Source organism: Cupressus sempervirens, chromosome 8, assembly GCF_028749045.1.
Source record: "Cupressus sempervirens isolate cs-2001-9-10 chromosome 8, ASM2874904v1, whole genome shotgun sequence".
Lineage (NCBI taxonomy): Eukaryota > Viridiplantae > Streptophyta > Pinopsida > Cupressales > Cupressaceae > Cupressus > Cupressus sempervirens.
This window is the reverse complement of record NC_143125.1, coordinates 281,409,739-281,416,731: the sequence shown is the minus strand read 5'-3', so window position 1 is coordinate 281,416,731 and position 6,993 is coordinate 281,409,739.

Sequence of the window (6,993 nt, the reverse complement as noted above, 5' to 3'; positions counted from 1 at the left end):
AAGAATCAATTCATGAAGTGTTTTCTCTTTCCAAGGTTGTATAGATCTACTACAAATTGTGAGTATGCAAAGTCTTTCATATTGAAAGTATGGTTCAGAATTCATAAGTGGTAAATAGTTTTCAAATCTTTTCTCACTAAGTGTGAATGGTGACTCTGAAGTAAATCTTTGTACCAGTGCATGGTTGGTTTTAATATCAAAAGCTTTCAGTATTTGTGGGCAGATCAAGTTTGTTGGGAAAGAGGAAGTACAAGTTCTTGATTAATAGGTTATGTGATTTTTTGTATCTACTGATATAATTGATATCAAAAGGTGAATCACTGTTGTGATTCCATTTTCCTCTTCAAGGAGGTAGCAGCTCTACAAAGGATTCTATCTATGATGTGAAGGGTTTCGTGCTTGCACCTATGCCAATCAGTAGATCTGAGGTTTCAGACAGCAACACATAAAGGTATTTCAATTTTCATATATTTGTCTTTCATGAAAATTGAATGAATGAAATGGTTGCCTCCATCTAGTGGTTTTAACACTAAGAAAAAGAGGTAGAAGTTTAAAAAAAGTTTATAAGATGGATTCTGAGTTGAGGTCTGAAAGTGATGTGCTGACTCTTGAAAGTGTTCATGCAAATATTGCTAGATTGAAAAGAAAGATTCATGATAAGACTATCTTAATGTTAAGAAGTACAATTAAGGGTTTTAGTGGATTTCAAATTTATATGAAATTCAAATCAGTAGTTATGAATCTTGATGAGTTTTTTAGACCTAAGGAGTCTTCATGGCCAATGGTACTCTTAGAATTTTTTATGTCACATTCGGTTGATTGGCCAACCAATACAAGATTAGATAAGATTTATGAAATCCAAGATTTTATCATGGAGGTTGAAAGTGTTTTGAAGGCTAATGAGTCTAATTTCAACAAATGCAATGAGTCCATTGAAAGTGATATGGAAAATCCACAATGTTATTTTTCCATCCCAAATCATTCTGTGAAGTCCCATTTTAAGCTAGTGTCAAAATTTGCAATTCTGCCCAAGTGTCAAATAGCAACCAAAGGCCCAGTTTGCATTTGAATATCTCACACACAAAAATGTTTCATGACTTTCCACTTTGGGAGTGTTTAACTTCCATACTCAAGAACCTATGTTTCATTTTTTGAGTCATTTCGAGTCCATTTGTCTAGGTTTTGAATCCCTCAAAGTTGGTCAGTTACTAGTTTCATGCTTTTGCAATTAATTCTGAATTCTAGGAAGCCTTGTTTGATGTATTATAACTTTTGACCAGTTTCCCCGAATGCTAAAATTCCTTTTGCATTACATTTAGACATCAAATACTTTTTATATTTCAAGTTTCAGCTCTTGACAAATCCATTTGATCAGTTTTCAAATGCGGTTCCAAATGGAATTTCTAACTTTTTATTGGTGTCATAAAAGGCAGATTGATTGGAACCCCTATTTGGGATGTTATATCTCCTAATGCATGATTGGTAAGATTGAATGGATTGTACCTCTATGTTTTCCTCTAAAAATACTCTAAATGTGTCAGTTTTCAAGTCTTGACGAATCCATTTGCATACTTTCCTAGGTTAATTCCATTTGCAAAAAATGTTTTCTATTAGTGTTTCCAGTTTGCAAAATCCAAGTAGCCTACTTTGACCGATCACCATTTACTCCTAGCTATTCATCATGAAGCCAAATAGTAGATCTATAATGTCCTCATGATAGAGAACCAATGTCACAGTTTTCATTTCCCCATGTGCCGATTTGCCTAGTTTTCCAAGCCAAATCCAAACCCAATTTATTGTTTTCTAATGTGTTTATCTGCAAGTGATTCTAAGAGGTCAAATTTGATAGTCAATATCTTTTGACCTTGAATTTTTCATGAGATGAGATTCAACAGGGTGCAAGATTGCGGAACAAAGAATTAGTTTGCCAGTTTTCAGAGCTTTGTCAGGTTTTTGGGTCAGTTTTTAAGGCTAGTAAAAAGACCTCCTAGAACCAAATTCACAGTTTGAAAATAAGTGGTAAAGCGAGTTTTATTTGATGATTTAGTGATTGAACTTGATTCTAATTAGTCTGAGGTGATGAATGGATTAGTTTGCTAGTTCAAGTGTTTGAAAACTAAAATTTTAGCCGAACCCACTTTGGGGCCCGATTGATTCCATTAGATGAGCTTGAGCTTCATAGAATCTTGAGGGTGTCTTGATAGTGTAAAATGGGGATCTGAATACAAGAAGAATGAATTTTATAAAAAGAGTAAAAGAGGTACATCTTGATGGAGTTCTAATTTGTAGCCTCCATTTGTGTAATAACATTAGAGATTTATGCTGAAAATCTAAAAGATACAAAGCAAAGAAGAAAGTGCAATCAAGGAATCAAACTTCTATGATGCTGAAAATGGAAAGAATCTTCTTGTTTAAAAAGACCTAAATGGTTTAATATGATAGGGCAAGATATTATCAATTAACCTATTATTTCACATGTTGAAAACATTGCACGAAGCAGATATTGGATATGGGAAGATACAAAAGTTTGACATAGATAACATATATCATATATCTTGAACTTAGAAGTGTTGTAAAGAAAGTCAACCATACACAAGAAATGCCTAACATGTTTATATTGCTCCCAAGTGTGACACGATGACTTTGAAATAGAGATTAATAATGAAAAAGCCATCCCAGATTAGTGCTATACATTGTCATGAACATTTGAATATGAAAAGAATAATATATGTAGTTTGAGATTTTGAAAGGTTCTTGATAAGGTGAAGACAAGGATGTCATCAAGAATGAGTTATTATATAAATAGAACTTGCCACTCTTTACACAAATTGTTTGAATCAAGAAGAAATACTTAATGGAATATATGGATAAAGTCTATCACTCTTCTGGCCTGTGTATTCAGAGATTCACAAAGTCTGTTTCTTATAAACTACAAGAAACTCAAAAACCAATTCCTAATGTTGTTGAAACACACTCATAGGAGGATAATAAATGTGCACAGATAGCATGTAGGAAAGCACCAGAACAAGCACACAAATTGCTTCAAGAGATGGATGGTGAAGTTTGAGACAAGGGCCGAGACAAGACACGAAGTCAACAACAATTGAGACCAAGCAAACTCCAAAATGAAATTCAATTAGAATAACATTGATAAGGAATGCTATTGATCATAATCTAGTTTTAGGCTGAGGGATTAAGATGGTAACAGTGCAAATTCAATCGTCTAGTTGTATCAAAACACAAATTGTAAGAAAATAGGGATAGCTACTTTTCAGCATTCTTAACAACAACACCTGAATGAGACATAATAGAAGATGAGACATCCAATAAATAACTCAAACATTATATCCACCATTTCTCCTACTGGTGCCACATGATAAAAGGTCACTTTGATGCAAGAAAGATACAATTAGAAACAACAATACCATGCCCATGCAATTGAGAGGATCTCACACGCATTAAGATAGAGGCAAATGAAAGGGGGTAGAATAGGGGAGGTTGACTTCAGATAAGATGGGAGCCAAAAAGTTAAAATGTAGAGGATAATAACAAAGAACTGCTAAGTCAAGAGTAGATTCGGCCAACACTGAACAAAGCATTTGAAAAAGAAATCTTCCATGCATAAAACATACATAGTAAACGCATGGGAAGAACAAGAGAACCCATAGAATTCGCCAAGAAAGTGGGTTAAAATGAAGGAAACCACTATTTCAAAGAACTGTGGCTTTGTAAAGGGAGAACATGCAATTACAAGGAGCTAAGAGGGAAGACCCCATGTAGCAAATGGACAACTGCTCATAACACAACAAGATATCATAAAAAAGAGCTTGTGCCTTTAATGAGGACCATGTAGCTAAAAAGAAGCCAATCCATGACTTTCAAGGCAAATGTGCAGCGTGAGCTAGACAAGAGGTAGTATGGACGAGTGTAATCTCTCATCTACTAATTTTGAGAAGGGAAGTCAAGTTTAGAAGAGCCCCATGCATCCTAAAAAGAAAAGCACATCAGACCACACAAGTAGAGGTGTCAGGAATAGGGGAGCCCATCCATGCAAAAGATAGCATTTGCATTAATAAGAATTTGTCACAATTTGAAGAAGAAGGTGAGCCAATAGGTCAGAGGTTCATGCAGGTCAAATGGGCCTTCCACGTGATTTCACGCAGGCATTTAAGAGGAGAAGCCATTAGAAAAAGGATGAAGTTGCAGCGTTGAGTGAAGAGGGTGTAGATGTGGGTGTGCATTGTCCCACATTCTTCCTGTGTGTTCTTTACGCTTGTTTAAAAGAGGGGACACTCAATAGCTAAGTAACTTGAGAAATCCATGCTTATGCATGCGAAAGCATAGGTTGGTGGGCTTGACCTAGATGGCACATTAGGATGGAAGTCACATAATCAAAGATAAATTTTGAATTAACATGCAACAAAGGGGAGGATGATGTTAGCATAGAAGATAAGTTGCCAAAAAAGTCCAAATCTGGCGACTCGCTATCTTGCCACCGAAAAGTGGTGAGAAATTTTGGCTAGCGAGGTAGCGACTAGCAAAAAAAATTCCAAAAACTAGCGAGAGAAAACTCAATTGCAAAATGCAATGCGGGTCTCGCCTGTAAGTGTGTTAGCGAATCAACATGTGACAAGTGGCAGTATGTATGAGTAGGCGATTATGTGGAGAGTTCAACCCAGTTGCGACGAGATCGTGACATTTGGTGAATCGTGTGGATGTCGCTATCTCGCCAAACAAAGATGCTCACTAGTTAACCTAAGCAAGACAACAACGTTGATGTGGCGGTGATGTGGAGTTCCTAACCAACTACAAGGTTCCATGTGGCACAAATTTTGAGGTAGGTTGTGATGTGGCAAGCAGGTGTAGAGACACACCAGATCATGCCACATGGTAGATCTAAGGGTTCTCGTTAACTCGCTATAAGAAAGATGCAGGGAAGATAACATGGTGACATAGTGAGAAGATGACCCGTGTCACTGACACAGTGGCAGGGTGGAGAAATCTTATGTTGACACATGTCATAGGTTGGTCAATAGGTTTGACCTGGATAGAAAATGGTGGGGACTTTGAGAAATTTTAAATTTTTTGCCTCATTTGAAGTCTAAACTCACGTGCATCTCTTTTAAATAAAGTTTGAAACTTTAGTATAGTTTAAACTTTGGTAAAAGTTTAAATATTTGTAAAATGCCATGTAGCCATGAATGGAGGTCTGATTTTCAAATAGCCATATCTAGGGCATTTTTTCATAGAAATGGGCACTCTAATATACCATTGGAATCAGGAGAATCTAAATTTTCCAAATTTGAGGTCAGTTGTTGCATATGTGCTCACCAGTTTGAGCTATAGGTCAATTTGTAAAATCCATGGCATTGGCAATAGAACATGTTGAAATCATCATGAAGTATCAAATTTTGTTTCAGGGTAGTTTTGAAGGCTTGGTAAAGTTTGGGTGTGAAGAAAATTAGTTTTAGAGTGTTTCCTTGGCTTTTAGAAGTAAATTTGTAACTAATTTTCATTTTACCGTGAGTAAAAATCAAGAATCAAATTATTTATTTGTTCAATCATACATTTTAGGTATTTGATGCTTTTGAAGCCATAACTGATTAAAGATTTGATACAACACTTGAGGGAAAAGATAAGAAAGATGGTTTTAACCTGCTGAGAAGGTTTTCCAAGTGGACAAGTGTCATGTTCAGATTCAATCCAGGAAATTGCTTCTTTCCTATATCTTTCATTCTTCTTCTCATTTGTAGTGGTTGGTCGTTTTCTCTGTGTAATACTAGTAGGGTTCCAGTTCTACTATTAAAACTAGGATTGTAGATGGTCTTGCTTCCTAACCACTGAGCTGAGCTCTAGCAATGAAGGCCACACATCCATCCTATGTAGATTTGCATTTCATTTTCATGTGTTGTATTTATGAGATAATGGATATTGATGCTAGATCATGTGAATTATCTTGAGTTTCATTTTGTGTTACCAGTTATTGTATTTAGTCTTTCCAAGGATAAATACAAAAGGGGATTTACATGATTTATTTGAGTTCTCTTATTCTGTCTCCTTTTTCTTCATATGTTATTAACTTTGTGATTAAGTGAATAATGTTCATTTGGTTTAAGACATTTTGGTGAAGTGTGTATCAAATTTTTGTTGCTTTTGACTCAAGAAGTTAAGTAAATGCTTCATCGTTCTGATAGGGTTTCTGAGTGTATGAAGGAGATATTGCATAAGTATGGGATTAGGGGATTTCAGTTGATAAACTTGATTGCAATGCAATCTAGTTAGGTCATCCTTCTGGTAATGACTCTATGTTTCAATGGATAAGGCACTGATCACTAAATCAAATGCAAGCTGATATGAAGGTTATGTGCACAAATCTTTTATTCAAATAAATTCAATTTTTCATGTTTTATATTGGGCTGAAAAGAATTAACCCTCACTCAACTTGTGAATGTCATAGATTTGCATTTAGCTACTGTAGACCTGTGTCATTTCATGAGTAATTAGGAGATATAAGGGGTTTCATTTTCTTAATAGATTCAAGGATATGTTTTTGCACTGGTATAGTATCAATTGAATCTGAGGTCTACCCACCTAGGTTTAGCAAAGCCTAAAGTAGAAGAAGGGTCATGCCTTATAGTTGGCTCGGTGTCTGAAATGGCATGTTGAAAATGGGAGTTAGTTGCCCCTAGATGTGTCATATTCTCATTGGGATAATTGAAAACCCAATAATTTTTTCAAACACCAACAAACTCCTCATTATGGAAATCCTTATATAGGATTGCAACAAGCTATCGATGGAAGGAGGAAACATGTCATTATGTTAATGGAAGAGAAAAAGGCAAGACATAAACAAAATGATATACAAAACATTCTCCTATGCTAGATCCAAAAACTAGGAAGGTAGTTGAAAAGTTAGTAGGTGGCACTTTATTGTAGTAACTTTATCTTTAACCCACTTTATCTTCTTTAGCCCTCCATTTCCTCAAAAGTTTC